The sequence below is a fragment of the Chelonoidis abingdonii genome, chromosome 7 (assembly GCF_003597395.2).
Source record: "Chelonoidis abingdonii isolate Lonesome George chromosome 7, CheloAbing_2.0, whole genome shotgun sequence".
In the NCBI taxonomy this organism is placed as follows: Eukaryota; Metazoa; Chordata; order Testudines; family Testudinidae; genus Chelonoidis; species Chelonoidis abingdonii.
In genome coordinates, this window is record NC_133775.1 from 95439303 (window position 1) to 95460600 (window position 21298).

Here is a 21298-nt window from a genome sequence, read left to right on the forward strand (position 1 = left end):
GGACAGAGAGTTTAAACTTTATGGATTTAGGGCCCTGATTCAGCAACCCATATAAGCATGGGCTTACGTCCTACTAGAGTCCTATGAAGTCAAAGGAACTTAAACATATGTTATCTGAATCTGGGCCATAAACCTGGCATCTGCAGGAGTTTAGAAAGTGGATCATCAATTATAAGATCAGTTCATTTATCTGTGGCCATGTCAATACTGGGGAAATGTATTATATTATCTAATATGATGTTACACATGATTTAGCACGTAGCATGAAAAGGGATACATCATGTTTAAAAATGTGTGAGCTAGTCATGATTAAACCTTTTGGGTCCAAAACACCAGAGGTGCTATTGAAACCTATTCCTTTTCATTCTAGTTACTGAAGGGTTACATGAGTCCATAGAGTGTGGAGAATGCCTAGGTTAAATCTGTTAAATTAAAGTAATTGGGGGCATTTAGCAGAGATGGTTAGGGAAAAAGAATTCCCACTCTTTCCATAGATCAATGCTTTCATAGTAATGCAGGGGCGAAGGCACTAGGTGGCAAAAAAGGCCAACAGGTCCCAATTAGTTACCCTCTGGAAATAAGCACTCACATTTCTAAACAGTATTGAAGTCTCAGAACTGGAAAGGGAAGAAAAAGGGTTAAAATACCAGTAATTGAATAATTATAACTAATCTACACATTTTCAACTCATCTGCTTGGATTCTTGTGCACTTTTTTCTCTCTAGTAATTATTGTTTATTTTCATTCTTTATTATGCTACAATCAAAAAAGCAGACAAAATGCTCCATATTCCAGATGAGAAACATCTGGAGGCCTAGAGCAACAGGCCTTTTCTTTATTCCTTCCTGGGCAATTATTAGGCAACATCACACTTTAATTGGTAAAATAACTCTCTGAGACTCTCATATCACTGCATAAATTAAGTCAATATTGAAAGGGGGGGAGGGGAAATTGTTAACCTAACTACAAGCAAAAAAAAACCCAAAACATCAGCTTTTGTTATGATGCCTGCAATTGTGAGTGATTTCTGTACGACCCTTCCTTTCTGGTTAAGCTTTCTCTAAACTGGATGCAAAAAACTCTATAAATTCTAAAATGTTTTAAGACAGTTTTGTTTTTTCCCATACTTAAATGGATATGAAAGAAAAGCATGTAGGATTAGAATGTGTCTAGTCACCATCTGATTTCATTACCAGATCTATCAGCAACAAAAAATGGGAAGTGGTCTCATTTGTTTTGGGAACTTTCACTGTCACAAAGGTATTATCAGTTTGCCATAAATATTGATTAGCCAAATGGTTTATTTGAACAAACAAAGCATTAAATGAGCTGAAATTGTCATCTTTATTATTTTTAAGAAGACAAATAGAGCAAGCTACAAGAGTACATCTGTTCCACATTTCCTCACACAACATGTTGTGTCTGAACAGCCAGAAAAAGTTCTTTGCTGTTCCTACATTTAAACAATTAAACAGCACCTCGCCAATGAAATATAGATTATTCATTATATGGATTCATGTTCATTCTGTATTTAATTTATGTATTCCTATCCAAATTAAGTTAGACAGGGGAAAAAGAAATAGATAATGCCCTAAAAATAAAAAGTTATGAATGTCTTCAAACAGCCTTGTGATCACCCAGATCCTAGTAAGTCTGGGTTCCAGTTTTGTTATCAATGCAAAATTGAGCTCATGTGCCTTTTATGAAGCTAGGTGATTTATAAGTGAGCCTAGGCCAACTCTTGGGTTGAGGTAGAGATGGGTCTAAATTGCAATGCTGGCATCCGAATCTAAACTTTCCTACAGTTTTGGGGCATTTGGCTCTGCCCATAAGAAAACATGGGTCAATTGCAAAGTTTGCTTTCAGATTCAAACCCACTCAAGTTTTGGAGGTATTCAGATCTGGGGTTTTATTTCAGGCCAGTGTCTAGTAATGGCTGTGTTAGGTGTCAATCCCCTGAGATACAACAGGCTTCCATCCAAAACCAGTTTGTTTAGCAAATACTAGGTCTTTCAACCAAAAATATTAAGGGTCTTCACAGCAAATTCCCATCTACAGAGAAGAAATGATGTGAGGAGCTTATGGATCCTACAGGGAGCAGCTGGGTAGCTGAGATGAAAAGAAAAATACAAGGAGGAGTGGAAAAGAAACTGCCCTGTGACAACCAGCCTACTGTTAAAGTCAGATCAAGCCTTACACTGACACAGCACATCCGCATCCAGGGTCTGCAACTCTATTGAGGTAGTCATTCCAGTGCAATTTCCTTGATGTAGACAAGGCCTCAATCCCTTGACTCTGGTGAAACTGTAAAGCAGAAAGGACCTTGGTGACTTCCTCAAGGTTACACAGAAATTTTGTGAGAGGGCCAGAAATAGAATCCAGAAGTCCAGACTCCTAGTACCGTACTTTTCTTTAGACACAAGACCACGCTTACGCTCTGATTAATTTTCATAACTTTATTTTTTGTTGTTTTGCTTCTGGGACCTAGATCCTGCTAGGAGAAAAAGACCAAGTTGCTCCTTATTTTGAGCAGACAGTGTAAGAGAAATACAAACACAGACAGTACCAAAATTCAAATTGGGGAGGGGGAGCGGACGAGGGAGGGAGCAATATGTAAATCACTACAATAATTCTGCTAGAACAGCAGTCCCAGTCACAGACAAGAAACCATTTTCTTATTGTGTTTTGCTATCAAGCAGGTCTCAACTTTTTTTTTCTGTGGATCATTATTGCAGTTAAATTAAAACAGCACTTCCTGGCAGGTGCTGAGCCCAGTTTTCAGATCTACTGAGAACCCCCAATTTCTGCTGATTTAAATTGCAGTTGTGGTGCTTAGTACCTGCACGCCAATCTCCTGGGTGAGAACTCAGCAAAAAGGAAACTAAAAAATGTCAACAGATAATCAACATTTTATTTTAGCCTGTGGTCATATGGTTTGCTGAGTTTAAAAAAAAAAAAAAAAATACGGCCCTGGTAAAGTTTCTACATAAAGGAAAAACAAACAGCTGAAAAGCCCCCCTTGTCCTTTGATCCTCCCTGTGGAGAGTAAACCATGAAGCATTTGTTAAAATGCTAATCCGATTTAAAGCTGCTTTTGAATGGGTTAGAAGAGGAAATGCCAGCTACTGATCTCCTGTCCAGCAGTATTTTTAAAGCCATGTCACTCTGGTTTTCAAAGACAGGTATTCTATTCACACATGGTCATTGCTTAGGCCAAAGAACAATCATCCCAGAGGTAAAGATTGTTCAGAACAGACAGTCAACACATTTTTTTTCCAGGGTCCTTTTTCCTGCTGAGGAAGGCATCATGTTACCAAACAGACAAGCTGAACACCCTCAACTCCTGCTCTGAACAAGAGGTTTGGCTTGACCCTGACAGCCTCCCTGATGATAAAGCTGTTGTGAATGGACTGATTCTTGGGTGCTGAGGCTCAATAACTTTGCTCATCTAATGGAACTCGCCACCTCATTGCATTTTATTTCTCTTAATTCAACAAAACTACTGAGGAGGAAGTCATCCTAACCCCCTACTGGGGGGAACGGCAGAAGTTTATCATATGCCTCCTGGGTAACACGTCCCCCATCCCTCACCATGACCTTTCCTTTGTCACCTGGCAATGTGCTGGAAAGAATAAGGGCAACAGCTCTGCTGCCATATGTGAACGTAAAATCAAAGCACATTCTCAGGAATCCTATTTCTTAATTCTTGCAATCTTTTGCATTGCCAATATCTGGCCCATTAATATCATCACTGGTAAATTAGCTTGTAGGTATCAGTTTCAGTCTCAAATACCCAAATTCTCATCTGCAGTAAACTAGTAAGGAAAGATTTAACAACAGGCAAGAAACGTACAGGTTTTCAAAGTGAGGCAGCCAGCCAACAGTCAGAAATGGACAATAATGTAGAACTGGCCAGGTGCATAAAATCCAGCTACTCCTTTATTACTGTCAACAAGTCTACCACTATATGTGGACGCTTGGTGCATGAGCTTACATTCATATGCGTATTGGGGCATAGGAATAATGGTATGGGCAAGACTGAAATCTTTAAGGAACATATTTTACATATTAGCTATGGACGATTATATCTAAAAACAAACACAAATGTACCGTGCATGCAAAGTATAACACCTTATGTAAAAGAACATGCTGTAATTTTCTTTTAAATTCAAGGTTTTTTCAAACACTTTGTGCTGTCTTCATTTAAGGAGCCCAGGTGTTAACAGAAGGGGGTGATGCTTCAAAGTAACACTTCATAGCAAGAAGGACTGAAATTAACCAATTCACACCTACTGTCCTAGAAGCTTTACTTCCTCTGGAGCCCACTGCTAGAAACAGCTGTGATCAAATTATAGTTTGTAGATCTTCTTTTTCCTAGTTGGTGAAGGAAACAAATGTGATCTTAAGAAAACAAGATAGCACAGCCTATTCTTCCACCCTAAATGGCAGCTGTGAGTCTGCATTGTATCATCCCTAATGCATTCCTTAAAGGATGTTTGGAAAAAGGGCAACCCAGAATTCAACAGTTTCTATCCACTGTGCTCTTTTCAAATGAACGAGTTGGGTTGACTGCAGATTTTGAAGCATATGGAAAGGAAAACTAACAGAATTAATAACATCTATCACAGGAAAATAGCCCTAGTATGAATTTATCTTACCTAACAAGCAGAGTTCTCTGCAGTGTTGGTAGTTCACCAATGAAGACATTAACTTTTGATTTTAGAACATCTGATTCATGGGACAATCTCGCTTTTCAGAGACAGTGTCGTTTACTGGTTAGGAAATGTGAAGGAAAATCAAAAGCCAGACCTTCTATTCCTGGCTCTGTCACAGACCTAGGCAAAACTGCAGAACCTCCACGTGCCTTGCTTTCGCCATCTGAAAACTGGTGCCCACGAAGTGACTGGATGGATTAAATTGGGCACTCTACAATTTTTCAGTCTCAGAATGATGCAGCTGTGTTCAATGAGTATTTGTATTGCAAAGTAATGAGATTATTGAATGAAAAAGTGTCCTAGAGGCATAAGGCACTGTATTGCTTGACAAAAGCAAACTCCCGTAACATAGAATTACCAATTTTGATTGGATGCATTTCTGGAGGTTTCATCACATGATATAATCTTTAATTAAATATTAACCTTTAATTCCCGGAGACTCCAGGACAATCCTGGAGGGCTGGCATACAAAACCAATGCACATGTAAAACATGTGCTTCCTGTCAGAATACTAACTAGTTTATTAAAATGACAAAGTCGTACATCTATGTACAGTGTCTATAAAATATAAATGACCAGTACATATAAGCATTACATTTAAAGAAAAAATGCAAGGTAAAGGCCCCTCTGTTAAAACAGGCCAAATGTGGGGCCCCGAATAACTTTGTGTCCCTTTTAATTGTGTATTTCATTTTGTTTCTTTTGAGAACTAAGTGAGAAGGAATGAGATCCCTGCGTACTTTATATCATCCAACATGTGTGACGCAGTATATATTAGCATCTGAAATAGATTTGTGGCAGCAATGTATAATGTGTATACTGGGACTAAACTCATTATAAAGCTTCCTTTGATAGCCCCACCTAAAGCTTTTGGCATTTGGAACCCAAACCTCACATTAATCCCTCTCTTTACAACACTAACAATACTCTGCATCCTCAGGATGGGGGATGTTCTGTCAGAGCACCGAGGATAGGATACAATGTGCTAGTTGAATGAATAGCACCAGCATCCGAACAATTCAGAATTTAGGAACAACCAGGAAGTTTTCCAGGCAGTCTCAAGGTGATCAAAGGCTAAAGCTGATTTATCTAAATCACCTGTCTTTTTCTATATAATCCCCTGCTGTTTCTGTCAACTCAGTACTGCCATCTATGTAATTCAGCTATGAGAATTAACAGTGAGGAGCTTTAGGATTAAATATGCAGCACTTGAAAATGTCCACATTAATTTGATACTGGAAGCTATTTTAAAAAACGTGATAAAACTGGGTGTTTTGTTCTATAAATATATATATAAACACACACACACACACATAGACTACAAAAGTATCCAGATTACCAGAGTGTAATTTTAAAAAGTAACAGGAAACTTCAATGTCAAATTGCATTACCTTATTTTTATACCATATATTGTCCAAGCCCCTCAGTAGGCAAGTTACCTGATTTCTATGCTGTCCACCGTGTAATTTATTTCAGTACCTCATTATTCTCTTTCGCTCAGAAACCTGTTTTAGGATCAACCAGGAGCGTCAGCTACATGCATTTGTACAACTGGCTCTCTCTTGCTTCTGAGCAATTGTTTACAAATGAAATTTAACTAGTTGGTGTAGAAATGGCCCCAATCCAAAATTTTGGGTTAATTAAATAAATAATAATAATGTGTATTATGATAGCATCTAGAGGCCCAAATTAAGGTTCAGGCCTCCATTGTGCTAGGAGCTGTACATATATAAAGATGATCTTTGCCTCAAAGAGCTTACAAAGGAATCCGAACTACAAGAACTTACAGATGTTTGGACCCAAACGTCACATCTAACTCTTATCTCTGTAACAGGCCAAACCAAAATTCCGATCCAGACCCCTATGCACACTGGGAAAGTTTGGATCAGGAGTTGAGCTCAGAGACACATCTGTAGTTTTGTGTAATTATTTCTCAGATATACACTTTATAAAAGGAGTCCTACAGGCACAGGTTTTCATCATGAAAACCAAAGGCCTTATGCACAGCGGGATCAAAAACACGCTAAGTTTCTAGAACAGTGTTTTTGGCTAGAATGGATAAGCATTGCTTTTGTCTTAAATCTATGCTGCAATCCCTGCTACCAACGAGTGAAAGGGGATTAGATCCTGATCTTGCAAACATAAAGTCGGTGTGACTAGTCACGTGAATAAAGCTACCAAGTGTTCACTGGACTGGGGGTGCTAGTTTGTAGCACAGTTCTGGGGAGAAGATTTTTGCCAGAGATAGCGTGGCTCTTTGAAAATAAATAAATAAATAAAAAGTCCCTGTTCACAAAGACCACAGAAGCCATGGTGTGTTTAATCATGTAGCCATCATGTTACTGATCCCAGTATGAACAAGGTCTAGAGGTCTGCCATAGTCTGACAGCTAGTCACTTGAATTTTAAAGTAATAAATTCAGAGGAGGAAGTCATGGGGAGGAAACATTCTTCTTTTAAGCACAATTTGCTTTTTTTAAACAACAAAATGACCTTTCCTTCACTAGTCTGTGCACATGTAAGAATGTCATTTTTAAAAAAAAAAAAAAAAAAAAGCAATCCCCTTTCAAACAAAAAGTACAACATATATGTGCACCTCTACGCAAGTCAAAAAATCTCTGCTTTGCATCACGTACGGTGGTTTTAAATTAGATCTCCTTTTTCCGAGATGGAAAAATCACAGTCAGCATTTGTATATAAATATTATTACACAGCTTGAATTTACAAGCTAGAAAACAGAGCGTGCTGCATGACGTGCTGCAAATTTTTTTGAATTAAAAAAAACAACAAAAAACCCACTGTTTATACAGTACTTCTAGTGTCACACACAATGTTCTGCTTACAGCTATTTGTGGTTCAAATTGCTACAGAATCAATATTTGATTCTAAAATAAAAGGGTAAAGGCACCTAAAGAAATCAGTTTTGTTGCAGCTGCTGCTTGCTCTCTTCAATATTACAAATGAACTTCAAAGACAATTCTAATATTCGGTCCAGACCATTGGGGTGGAGTGATTGGTAGAGAATGCTCTGTGACCTGCACATCTGTGAATGGTAATGTTTTAATCAGGAGTGTCAATCATTTCAGAGTGTCCTTCAAAAAGAAACTGATGAAGAGTCCATGTCTAGCTGCACTTGCTCTAGACTAATCTATCTCAATAATAGAGGTACATCTTAATTTATCCACAACAAAGCCTAAGAAAACAGTGCAGATTCAATGCCCAGGACTACAAACCTGTTCTTAACCCGGCCTTCCACGAGTCCCGAGCACGGAAGGCGTTGAAGTACACCCCACTGACCGAGACCCTGAGAGCCCAGGGCTGCGAGGTCCAGATACACGCCCCTGATCGTGGGAGCCCTGGGCTCGTGGGACCCCCGACAATGAGCCCGGTTCTGAGACTGTGTGGAGTCAGTCAATGCTACACCCAGCTCATGGTGTCCAACAGTATCAGATGGTCCAGAGACATTTATGCAGAACACATCACAGGACCCCGTCAATACCACATTGAGTAATTGAGACTGCCGACCAGGGAAATAACCCACTTCCTTCCCTGACGAACCAAGGGACGCACCCCACCCAGGTACTCATTCGCTATGCTGATACTGACTTGGACGCCTTATACAGTCCATGGGTGGCGTACCCAAGCCCACTTATTCACTGACACTTTAAAAACTCTTCCACCCCAGTTTGGGTCTATGCTGGTTATGTGATATGTATGTATCTCTTTGTCCTTGCAACCGATACCTGTAATCCCTCATGACTCAAGCCTGACCCCAGATGTACAGTACCTTCCCTCTTAACTTGTGTATATTTAATTTTAGATATTAATTTTAATAAAAAAACTTAATCAGCTTAGTGTATGATAGTCTGATCCTTCAAATACATATTACTGAGTAGAAATTACTACTAAAAGTAGTCAGTGGCACTAGCTGTAAGTGTTTGGGAGAAGCAAACACTAAGTTCTTTACTGGGAGACTTTAACCTGCTCTTGCACGAAGATGGAGTCAATATTTTAACACTGTAAGTCTTTTCTTTCCCTAAACTACAATACAGCCTGAAGCTGGAAATGCCCATTCGCTACCCAAAAAAATGATAGAGCTAGAAAGGACTTCTTAATTTATCCAATTCTAACCCTCCTGTGTCAGATAATAAGGTTTCTGCAGTCCTACTAGAAATTAACCAGATCTCCTTCCTCCATCCTGAGAGGCATCCATAGTTAATGGTTTGCTTTTAAAAGCCACATATTTTTACATGACTACAATTTGCTCTGTTTTATGTTGAAAACAAAACACTTTCTCTAGTAAAATTAATAAAGTAACAGAAGATGTAACGAGGATAGTCATCCATCCGAGTCTCAGAAGTCATGAAAACTTTCAGTGGGGTAAAAACAATTACATAAAATGCGTACAGTAAATATGCTAAATACTTTTGAGTGGATCACAACATTTACACAAAATACATTCCACACAAAGTTTGAGGGCACAAAAATACAAAATTGTACAAAAACAGTTTTCTCTTGATGTCTGTCCTACTTCTGTCAGCATAGTACAAGGGTGATATGCTGCAGGAACCAATGCTTGAGAAAGGTTCAGGATACACAACAAGCTCTGATAAAACAGTGTTAAGGGATCATGGAGTGCTTAGGAAATTGTAAAACGAAGAAGTTTGGTGCTTTTAAAACTGGAATAGCATACCTAAGTACCTGACAGGGAAGACAACATTCAAGGAGGATTGTGCTTACTTTACAGATAGAGCTGCGAAGTCCATTGGAACCCTGTATAACAAAGGCAAGAGAGACATTACCACCTTTGGTGTGTTACATTGGGTTTAATAAAAGGATCCGAAACTAATAAAGACATGTGATGTTCACCCCAAACCCAGCAACGTTCTTTTAATTAATATAAAATTAATTATAATTAATTAATGGGGGGGATAGCTCAGTGGTTTGAGCATTGGCTTGCTAAACCCAGGGTTGTCAGTTCAATCCTTGATGGGGCCATTTAGGGAATCTGGGGCAAAAATCTGTCTGGGGATTGGTCCTGCTTTGAGAGAGGTTGGACTAGATGACCTCCTGAGGTCTTTTCCAACTCTGACATTCTATGATCTCCAAGGGACTAAGACTCTGCTCTTGCTCCCATTAAAGTCAATGGCAAAAACTCCCATTGACATCAGTGACAGGATCAGGGATTGAATACCTTCTGTCTCTAGGTCACCAGCATAAATCAGGCCCCAGCTGGGTACTGACCAGACACTATTACATCTGATAGCAGTAAAGAGACCTGTGCCAGATGTGTTCAGTTGAGGGGGGGTGGGGGGGCAGCAAATTGTCAGCCCAGTTCATAGTAAGCACATGTCCCATTCACAAAAGATATTCTGAATGGGACCCTTCCTGACATTCTCAGCGGTGACGCCAATGACTGCATGGGATATGAGGAATGAATATTAACCTCAGCCCAGATCAATTTTTCAGGGATGCTGATAAGGCAGCATGGGGAAGCTTATAACCTGGGCAGCCCCAGAGTATCTTCTCATTGGAGAGGATGCTGTCTGCAAGGCCGCCAATACATCACCTTTCACACTGGTTTTTTAAAGATATTTTCCTGAAGATTTTGAGGGTGGTTTACTGTATTGATACCAGTCTGACTTGAGCAGATTTAGAGAGCTCTGTACTGTGAAGAAACCTGTTCTCCAAAAAAGTTCAAAACAAGGTCTACTTTCACTGCCCTCTTGTTAATTTCTGCAGTAAACAACATTCCTTGAAGCTGGTGTAAAACACATCTTGTACTCTCTCCTCCAAAGGGTGATGTTGCCTATATTGTGACTAGGTTATTATATATCATTCTTCATAAGACTTAGGGAGAAGGGGTGGACATGAACTGTTGCCACACAGCATTAAAAACCATCAGCTAAAGACAAGAGAGCAAGTGAGCTGCAGAAGTGACCTTTTCCGCCATAATAAATGTTACTAAAAGGTTAGAAAATGTCTGTGTGAAAGGATTTAATTCAGTGTCAAGTCCAGGGGTTGGCAGCCTTCAGAAGTGGTGTGCCGAGTCTTCATTTATTCACTCTAATTTAAGGTTTCGTGTGCCAGTAATATATTAACATTTTTAGAAGGTCTCTTTCTATGAGTCTATAATATATAACTAAACTATTGCTGTATGTAAAGTAAATAAGGTTTTAAAAATATTTAAGAAGCTTCATTTAAAATTAAATTAAAATGCAGAGCCCCCCAGACCGTTGGCCAGAACCCAGGCAGTGTGAGTGCCACTGAAAATCAGCTCACGTGCTGCCTTCAGCACGTGTGCCATAGGTTGCCTACCCCTGGTCAAGTCCATAACTGGGTGGGGGTGGAATTAGGCTAATAGATTTAATTCAGCCTCTACTTTCCCACCACCTTCCACAGAAATCATTCCAGGAAGAGCAATGCCAATGCCTTCTCACTGATCATTCAGATCCCTGATCACAAACTTCCTTTACATTAATGGGCGATAGTAGCAATGCTTTGTAGCCAAACACATAATCCTCAGACACTGGAAGGACAAGGTCACAGCCTCCAGCGTAGAGTCGATTTAATCAATGGCCTGTGTCTTCATTTGAAAAGCCTATATTGTGACATTTAACCAGAGGTTCCAAACAACAGCAGAGCTCCATTGCATTAGGCACTGTCCAACGTGTAGATGTTAGACAAATGGGATGCATTCTTAAACAATATAACTCAAAAGAATACAACACAACACAAGTCTAGAGACGCCTTTCTCACAGAAATACAATGCCAGGAAGCTACAAATCTATACAGATATATTGAGCTGCAAGGTTTGCCTGGCAAAAATTTGACCCGGTGTCACGCAAGTACCACTGTAAAAGCGTTGTCACAGAATGATTCATTTTGGAACACATTTACCAAACAAGAAAGCCCCTGCCCAATTCACAGGAGAGGGGAATGTGTTTCTGGGCTGAATATCTGCCAGAGCCAGGTTAGAGAATACTGTACCCAATTGCAAATGTGGGGAAAGCTCTAAGCAAACAGAATTTCATTCTCCACAACAGAATTTAACCAGGATACAGAAGTTAGCAACAACACTCCTACTTTTATGAAAAGAGCCATGAGATCTATAAAAGTTGTTCCTCTAGCAACACTGTAAGCCCTTGTCTCTTTCCCATGTTTGTGCTGCACCCCAGCACAACAGAGCTCCAATCCCAGCTGGGGCCATTGGATGCTACCATAATAGAAATATTTACTACTCTTATTATACACAACCAACAGATTGATAGCTGAGAGAAATCAAAGTCAATGAAAAGATATACTCCAATCAGACAAACTGGCACAGAAGCCCTTCTTATAAGCCCAAATACCAATCAGCTTCCTTTCTGAGGAATGCTACTCTTAGTCCAGCAAACTACATATACTGCCTCCAGAACACATACACACCTCATAACAAACGGAGTCAAATTTGCAAAACTACATGGTGGGACAATGGGGAATGCATTACTGATCTACATAGCCAAGCATGAAGCTTGATTGTCCTTATCTAATCTATAACTACAAAATGTTACTACGGTGTTATAAAGATATTCAGCCCTCACATCTGATTGCATAATCTCCTGCAGCCATGAATTCTACAGATTAACTATACATTGGGCTCCGTGTTTGTCACGGTGGTCGCAGACGTCATGGATTCAATGGCTTTCTGTGACCTCCATGACTTCTGCAGCGGCCAGTGTGGCTGACCCCAGGGCTGCCCATACAGCTGGTTCCAGGCAGCCAGCTGCTTAGGTGGCCCTGGGGACAGCCATACCAGTTGCTACTCGGGCAGCTGGCCCTGGGAACCGCCCAAGCAGTGGTCCCAGGGGCGTCCTAACAGCCACTGCTCAGCAGCAACCAGCAGCGGTCCCCAGCAGCAGTCCCTGGGCAGCCGGAGCAGCTGCTTCCCAGTGGGCCCTGCCTCCTCAGCCACCCAGGGTGCCCCCGCAAGCAGTGGCCCCCTCCTGGAGCACCCAGCCCCAACAGTGGCACCCCACCCACAGTTTAGTCAGAGGTATATAGTATAAGTCACGGACAGGTCACGGGCTGTGAAATTTTGTTTATTTCCCATGACCTGTCTGTCACTTTTACTAAAGAAATACCTGTGACTAAATGGTAGCCTTAAATATACATTGTGTGAAGCTATATTCTTTTCCATGTGCTCTAAATTTATCAGTCACTACTTTAATCAAGCAGCTCTTTTTTGTTGCATTGTAAGACAGAACGACAAAGAAGGGTTGACTGATTATACCCTGCACAAATTCTGAATACCTCCATTATCTACCCTTTAGCCTTTCTTTCCAACACACAACCAGTGTCTCTGTCATTGCTTGTTATATATAAATCCTTCCACATCTCAACCACCTTTATTGACCTTCTCTGTATCTTTTCTATCTCAGCCACTAATTTACTATAAGTAACCAAACCTGGGTATCTGTTTGCATTGTTAAGGAGTACTGATTGAAATAAGCAACCCTAAGCAGCAAGGAAATTAGTTATTTTCTATACAGAATGGGGTTACGGGAGAGCAGTGGGGGCTCATGGAACTAGGGAGCTGGGCCATTAGATCTGGGAAATTGGGATCTTCAGCATGATTGGGGAGCTACAGACAGTGGGAGCCATAAACTTTCTCCAGTGCTGCTTCCTAGTCCTACTGCCAACCTCTATGCCTCACCCTCATTACCTAATGCCTAGCCCTTTTCATTCCATTTCTCTTTGCAATGCTGCCCCTCCCCTTGAAAAAAAGCGCCACACCCCAGCTGTTAACCTCGGGTTGAGTGGCACTGGAGAATGGAAACAGTTGGCCACACTTCTCATTTCCATCACTTTTCTACTCCAAAACTGGTCATGAAAATCTAGAGCAGTAACTCCTACATTTTAATAGCTCAAGTTCTGATACTTAGCCTGTGTCCAAGAGACAGTAAAGATGAGTTACTAAGTGAAATTCGAAGTCTTTTGGAACATTTACGTTTTTAAGTAAGAGGAAGCCAAAGAAACATGAGACTAGCAGGCCAAACTTTTAAAAGGGAGCATTTCTATACGTTTCCCCTTCTAAAATTTGCACATGCTTTTAGTTACATGAAAATTAAATCGTCCCAGGAAGAGTTACTGTGCCTAATGGAGAGACTGAATTCAATCTTTAAACTGGAAAAATGGAATTTTAGACCTGCTTGGAGTGCAAATCTCAGCATTACCTTTACTACAGAGTCTGCACAATGATACGCCATTGCAATGTTCTCTGTACTATTCTTTATTATTATATTCAGGGGCTGAGGAGCACCATTTAAAGGAGCGCATAAATTTGCCCTCCCCCTACCATACACAGCTCACCTCCTCTTCCCCTTTCAGGCACCCCCTCTGCCACCAGCAGCCTGAGAGTCCCTTACCCCCCAGCCCACGAACCCCCAACACCTGTCCTCTCCAAAAGTGAGATAGTGACATTGTTGTGTTTTTGTAGACATCATAGCCTATTAGTTCCTCTATTTTTTTTAAATTCACCCAAGGATTCTCTTTTGTTTTTGTAACTGATTATGCAGTGTCAGCCCCTCTAACATACAGCATGGACAGATACCTCCACTAAGGTGTGCACAGTGACTTCAGAGAGTCTTTCCTTGGAGTAACCTGCAATCAGAGCCCACTAAATTTGAATTTTAGACTATTTTTGTCAATGTGCATTACTCTATATTTCTCCACATTGCATTTAATCTGCCATAAGGATGGCTAATCTCCTTCCCTGCCCACTCCAAGAGCATTTAAATCCATCAGGAGTTTATTGCCATCCTAAAAAAAATTAAGCAAAATAAATAATCTAAACTGCAATTGGCAAATTTCACCAGCTCACTCTGCACTTCCTCTTGCAAAGCATCAATACAGTAACTAAATACTGGACCAACAGTGGGACACTTCACTATTAGCTTCTTCCCATTCTGATGAGCAGCTGCTCATCAAACTCCGTTTCCGGACATTAACCAAAAGAGGGATATTAACCAAAACACTAGCCACCAACCCCCCAAATTTTAGAGGAGGGTGTGGAATTCTGGATCCTAACGTGGTGTCAGCCAGTCCTTCCCAAACAATGTAGAGTGCAAAAGAGAATATTGCTATTTATTTTTCTTCGGAGTTCTTTATGTCCACAGTTCAGCACAACACTTAGGCACATTCTAATTAGAAGCACATTAATAGTGCATTGAAGTCAATGGGACAGCTCACATGATTAAAATACCTAGCTGAATCAGAACTTTGTTTGAAAATTAAGCGGGTCACATTCAGTGTCTACTATTTCATTAATTTTCCATTTAAAAAAAAAATCAATTTGGAGAATCCCCACTTTCCTTGCAGAAGCCTCACTGGGTCTGCCCCAGCATATCTGGTTTACCCAGGGAGGGATTATCGTACCCTCATTTAGACTATCAATCATTTTGAGAAAATAAGGCTTATGATGAGGAAAGTTTCCAGGAACTAGGCATGTTCTGTCTAGAGAACAGAAAATTGAGGAGCAGCAGGGCCAGCTACAAAGGGATGATATCAACAGGAAAGGACTCAATTATTCTCATCAGCCAGCGAGGACGGTACAGTCATGAGTTTAAGCTGCAGCAGGGAAAATAGACTTTGAAGAGTCAGAAAAATCTTTCTAAGCACAGACTGGCAATGAAGCCAGCTGTCAACGGAAGTTGTGGACTCAACCACCAGTGCTGAGGATATTCAAGACTAGCCTAGAAACCCATCCATTAATGATGGTTTAGGAACAATTAAATCAGTCCTGCCACAATGCAGAGGGATGGGCTTTATAGTCTCTAGAGAAACATCCAACCTAAATAAGCCTGAAATTGTACGTATATTTCATTGCTTCCCTTGCTTCATGTACAGGGTGGTGGTTCCCTCTTATTCACATTTTTCTTTTAACCTTAATCTCGGTGTTGCAGCCAATTATCCAGCAATTTTAACTGGAGATGAGACATTGACCTACACATTTCCTATCCTCCAAATGGTACAGATTTGTATAATGATGTAACACCCATCTTACTACCTGGAATTCTTTAAATACAAAGGTAGGAATTGACCTGCATCAAACTGGTAAGCTTCATATTTTTCTGATCATTATTATGAGACAGCCTCGGTATCAGATATTTTACAGCGCAACTTCCAGATCAGCTTTCTTGAACTACTATAAGGTTTTGTTTGTCAGTAACCAATACTTTCCCTTTACAAATTTCACCATACCACTCATTACTACTGTGCAAATGTGCCACCAAAACTTTAGATGCCCAGACTTATCTTTCTATAGGCTGCAGGTCACTAACCTCAGTACATTCCCTGACAGTCAGTAAAAAAAGGAAAACTACAAGGAAAACTAGTAGGTTTAGTAGAAGAGTGGTGCCTAGAGACCTCTACCAAGATCTTAGAGAGACAAGCTAGATGAGGTAATATCTTTTATTGGACCAACTTCTGTTGGTAAGAGACGAGCTTTGAAGTTTACACGCTCTTCTTCAGGTCTTCTAAGGTAACACAAGTAAGATCTTATCAGTTCAAAATCAATTTTACAAAAAAATAAAAAGTGTTGAAGGCAAAATAATTGAGAATTTACTTTTCTTCCTTATCCTTTTGTAACTTCCCAAACTACTCTCCTGCTTCTGTGTTCCTGACTCACGCAAAACTCCTGCTTACGTCAATCGGAACGTTTCCACAGTAAAGCCTTCTGGATTGGGCCCATGAATACTTGAATTAAATACTGATATACAGCTGGTTTTAAATTAAAAAAAAAAAAGACGTAGATCCTGTGCATGTAGGAAATTCCTTTGAAATCATAAATTTTCCAGCCTGTAAGGTTTCTGTTTTTTCTACGTATATAGTCTGGGTATTTGGAAGAGGGGATGGGAAGGAAATTAGTCAGCAAAATATTAAGGTGTTAAGACTTGGTAATTACATCAAACTAGGGAGAGCTGTAATAGTCCAGCGCTGCTTTAAAGGAGGAAGGGCTGAGTTAAACATTTATTCCACTGCAGCATCCTGAATAGTAAACGAATTAGGATAAGCAAATACAGATAATGCAACTCATTCTGTCAAGAGAGACAGACACACAATCCATTAACACCCCTCACTCCCTTCTCCCCCTCTAGGTGCCGGACTGGCTTTGCAGGCGAGGTGTCAACTAGAAACCGGTCTCCTCCCACACCCAACCACACACAAAAGGTATCAGTAATGTGCTAGCTAAAAGCAGATTAATTTAAGGGGGTGGAGGTGAAAGCTGTAAAACGAGGTGGGATGCATTTGCCCAGCAGAAATCCCCCTTGGAAATTGCAAGCAATAGCAGCTCCTCTACCGCGGGGGAGGAGGAGGCGGAAGGGAGGCAGGCAGGCAGACAGTGGGGATGTTTAGAGGAAATTTACAATCATTTCCTCTCTGTGGTTTGGTTACAAATCAACAACATCCTGTTCTTTTGTGAGGCTCAGGGGCGCCTGCCAGGCTGATCGCTGGAGTCCCTTAAAGCCACAGAGCAGCAGCAGCCCTCCCCCCGCCTCTCTCTGTGCGGTGCCCCCCTGGGGAAGGGGTGAAAAGGCGCTCTGGAGGGACAGTCACGTTGTTCTCCTGTACGGGCGCTAGTAGATGGAAACGCAACACTTTCCAAATGAAAAACCATCCGTAGCTCTCGAATGTGCTTGGTGCAAAGTGCCCTCCACTGCCCAACGCTTTAACCGCCAGCTGGGGGAGATCAGCCTGTAGGGAGCTTTCTGGACAAAACAATCCTGACTTCAGAAGGCTTGAGTCAGTAAATTACAGCGTGCAGGAGGGAGGGGGAGAGGAGTTTTCACACAAGGTTACACACACAAACACACGCCCCTCCGGCTGTTTACACGGGGGGCAGGGAAAGGAAGCCAGGCAATTGCCACCTCTGTGCGAGGAGGGGTTTGGGTTTATGGTGTTGCCTGACGCTTTCCATCACCAGGGTGTAATATTCCGCCTCAAATTAAAATCACACACCCCGGATAACCAGGGTGGAGTGTAAACGCGCCTCGATCTGTTTGCACCCTGTCGATGTTAATTCGGAACGCACTCCTTCCCCAGTTGTTCCCTAATGGAAATGTATTGTTTTGTCTCCAGCCTATTTTAGCCCTTTCTTTCTAACCCCAGAAATAAATGAATCCTTCATCAATACACGTTCTTGTCTTTTGCCCCAAATCTCTCTCTCACACACACTTTTTACATTTTAATTGAAACAGTTAAACCCAGAAGAAAATACTTAAAGTCACGTTATTACAGCCCATAGAGGAGGTTGGGTTAAAACATGCAGCTATTCACAGCCAGCCTTCTGAGAATATCAAAGATCTAACTCGTAAAATGAATTTACAATTGAAAAAAAAAAATCAGTAGTTTTACATGAGTACAACCACTTGACTAATTGCAAAGCAGTGGAAGCTTAGTCTCACTAAAATGCTAGTATTTTAAACCTTCACCTAAGATATACAATTAGCTGCCACCACTAGCTGTTTTGTAACTAAATATATACCCCTCTGTTTCAATTTGGACATTACTCCATTGCCATAGGTTAGGTCCTGAAATGCAACAGGAAAGGAAAATTCAAGGTGCTTTGGTAGTCAGCAAATGGTTGCAAGCTAAAATGATTCGTACATGTGCATGAAAAAAAAAAATATTTAAAGCAACAGTCCTAACATCTTACCTCACAGCCCCAAGCAGATTTTCCACAGCAAAGTATTTCTAAAGCAGGGGAACATAATTCTTGATTGGAGAGATTTAAAAGAAGCAGCAGAAAATAGGTTTTTGGTGATCAAACCCAATTCTAAAGAAAAAAATATCGGATAAAGGAATTGAAATTGAGTCACTTATGTTTGAGTTTTATATTGTGCTATTACATTTACTGTAGATGTTGATCTATCTATAATATACTTAAATAGCTTAATCATGCTGTAACAAACATGTATTGTCCTCTGCTCTGATCTCAGCATCCATAGCACAGAAAACTTTTGAGTTTTCTCTTGTTATCCCCTGTCAGCATGTAGTACCGAAATGTAATCTGATTAGAACCGAGTGGGTCCTGCCTGGCATTTTTTTTTTTAGTGTCTGCTTTACTGTTAACTAATTAGATCACTGCAAAACCAGCTTTGCAGTGAAAAATTCTTTCACGTTTGGAAAAAGTTATAGCACTTTTGTTTAAAATTTAATAGGCTATTGCTTTTAACGAAGGATGCACTATTTTTCCAGATTGCTGTTGATAGTCTGCAGTTATCTTTATGAACTAATGCAGGGATGGGTGACAAAAGCAATCAAGATAGCACTTGTACTTTTCAGGAACACACAGGCCTGCAATTTATTTATGAATGCCTGGAGGCTAGTAAAATGCTGCTTTATGCTTGTTCTGACGTTTTATAATAATTTTTACCCGATGGTGCTGCATTTGTCAGAGAAGAGGCTTTCTCCATATGGAAATGTGGGGTGTTTTCTTTCCTAAATCACAAATAGAATTATATACATTTAAGTAACAGGTGATAGTGGACACCAGTTTACAGTATCATATTCTGCTTTTGCATTTTCTCTTTTTCACTGCATTTTTTAAAAAGGAAAATACCTATCATCAAAACTTCTTGTGAATCCATAAAAAACAACCGATTTGTTCCAGATGTGACCAAGTTAAGCAGAAAATGAGCAATACAACCACACTGTACATTTTATTATGTAGAGTATAAATTCTGGGATAGGAACTTATTTTTTGTCCCGTATTTGTACAAACATCTAGCACAATGGGTCCTGGTCCATGACCAGGGATCCTATATGTGATGGTAACACAAACAAACAAAACAAAACAATTTCTACTTCCCCATATCCATGTATTTGCATTTGTTCATTTAGTTGCTAGAAATGTCTAAGTCACACCGGGATGCCTGGGAATTCAGCCCACTAATTACATTTATAAGCAGAATTGTGTTTCTGGAGATTATTGACTTGAGCAGCAAATAAATATTCAGAAAAAAATAAAATAAGGTAATTGAGATGATCTAATCAATTTGAGAAACAGAAATCTATTTCTCATACGTCACTGGTTGTTCTATTGTGCAACAGCTGACATCTGTAAGTTGCCCAGTAATCAACAGTCCCATCTATGGATGCTGAGTGGGTTCAGTTTCAGTCTTGGTGTCTATGGCTACAATGTCCATATCAGACGGGGGACTCTGTCTGGGGATGAGATGGGCTATTCTGCCAACTTGTGAGCCAAAAACACCCACAGGTCTTCTTTATGTCCAGTGGCCTCAAAAAAAGAATCCCCTTTAATCATTACAACCGAGCAATGTGTCTTCTCCACTACGTGGGCACTACCTAAGTACAATACATGGGTTTGTAATGCTATGTCTAAGGTCTTTCTCTTGCTGGGTTCCAGTTGCAGAACTTCCATTGAACTCAATGGATTTTTGCTTTAAGTCAATGGCAAACTATGTTGACAATATTTTTAGCCTAGCTCAGATTTTCATATTGAGACCTCGCCAGAACACAGCAGCTATACATCAGCTTGAAAAAAGGAGACCAATATTTCACAGGAGTGCTGAACCTCAGTTGTCCTCCTAATAGTGGCAACATTTTTAAAAGCAAAAATCAGGAAGTGAGCATGTGCGGCTAGAATTACTAGGCTTCCACACAAGCCAAATATTATATCCACTATCATCTAAAATTATACAGCCCAATCTCATAAACACTTACACACATGAAGAATCCTATTGGAGTCAATGGGGACTCCTCACATACAGAAAATTACTCACATGCTTAGGTGCCTGCAGAATCAGGTACACTGTGACTGCAAAAAAGGAACAGCACCGTCTGATACGGTTTATCCTCAAATACTTCATTTGGGGGGTATTAGCATGAGACAGGTGCCTGTAATAGAGGTCACAGGGAACTAAGCAAATATATCACATGCTTTGGAAACCAGTATTTCCCATTGATATAAGCACCTCTCATCTCAAAGGATCCGAGCTTACTCCGAGCATGTAAGTACACTACTCTGTAGAGTACCAGTTTGTGCCTATAAAATGTGAGTTCTTTGAGGCAGGGAACATGTCATGTGCTTGACACAGCTTCCCAACTGCACAGCATTATGTACAACCAGGCTTGGTTTTGTTAAAAAAAAAAAAAAGAAAAAATCTAAGAAACTGGTGTAGTATCGCACAACAGAATAGCACCATGAGCCCATTCTGTTCTAATGCATCATCCCATAACCCTCATTCTAGGGGCAGAAACACCATGTTCTCCTTCTCCACTCCTGAAGGGATAGCCAGGTAGCCAGACTCACGTTCGCTTTTTGATTAAGATTCAAGAATGAAATGGAGTATGTGCCTATAGTCAGGTAAGGCAACAGAACAAAACAGCAAGGGAAGGAAGGAAACAAGAGTTGGTGTTTATTATGCAAAACAAGATGTGACTTATCGGATGTGAGTAATGCCAGGATAGGAGCAGCAGGTGCCCGATGAAGGAAGAGGAAAACCCAGAGCTTTCATCTGCACAGCAGAGGTGGACAAATGTCATTTCTCCATTTGTAAAATGGGGATAATGGCTCATAGG

General features: G+C 40.5%; 1 long non-coding RNA gene across 1 annotated transcript in view; it reads right to left on the reverse strand.

Moving 5' to 3' along the window:
* The window catches only part of LOC142047169 (uncharacterized), a 45781-nt gene extending 25193 nt beyond the window's left edge, over window positions 1-20588 (reverse strand). The window contains exons 1-2 of the long non-coding RNA XR_012656341.1: window positions 20500-20588; window positions 19131-19195 (exon numbers count right to left, since the gene is read on the reverse strand). This is a non-coding gene — a long non-coding RNA (uncharacterized LOC142047169). The remainder of the gene's footprint in view (window positions 1-19130; window positions 19196-20499) is intronic.
* Window positions 20589-21298: the final 710 nt, after the last annotated feature.